The sequence below is a fragment of the Eimeria maxima genome, genomic scaffold, assembly GCF_000499605.1.
Source record: "Eimeria maxima Weybridge genomic scaffold, Emw_scaff286, whole genome shotgun sequence".
NCBI classification, from domain to species: Eukaryota; Apicomplexa; class Conoidasida; order Eucoccidiorida; family Eimeriidae; genus Eimeria; species Eimeria maxima.
This window is the reverse complement of record NW_013563770.1, coordinates 1-401: the sequence shown is the minus strand read 5'-3', so window position 1 is coordinate 401 and position 401 is coordinate 1.

Genomic DNA, 401 nt, shown 5'->3' with positions numbered 1-401 from the left:
AAAAAAAAAAAAAAAAAAAAAAAAAAAAAAAAAAAAAAAAAAAAAAAAAAAAAAAAAAAAAGAATAAATATAATTAATTAATTAATTAAATTATTATTTTTTCTTTTTTTTTTATTCTTTTTGATGTTTATTTCTTCCTTATTTACTTCTTAATTATATCCTTATGTATATTTACTATAGGAAGTAAAAGGAAGAAAAGAAAGGAATTAATTAATTGCTGCTGTTGCTGCTGCTGCTGCTGCTGCTGCTGCTGCTGCTGCTGTTGCTGCTGCTGCTTCTTCTTCTTTTTCTTCTTTATTAATTAATAATATTTTATTTGTTTTCCCCCCCCTCTCTATGCATGCATAAGGAAGCTGCAGCAGCAGCAACAGCAGCAGCAGCAGCAGCAGCAGCAGCAGCAG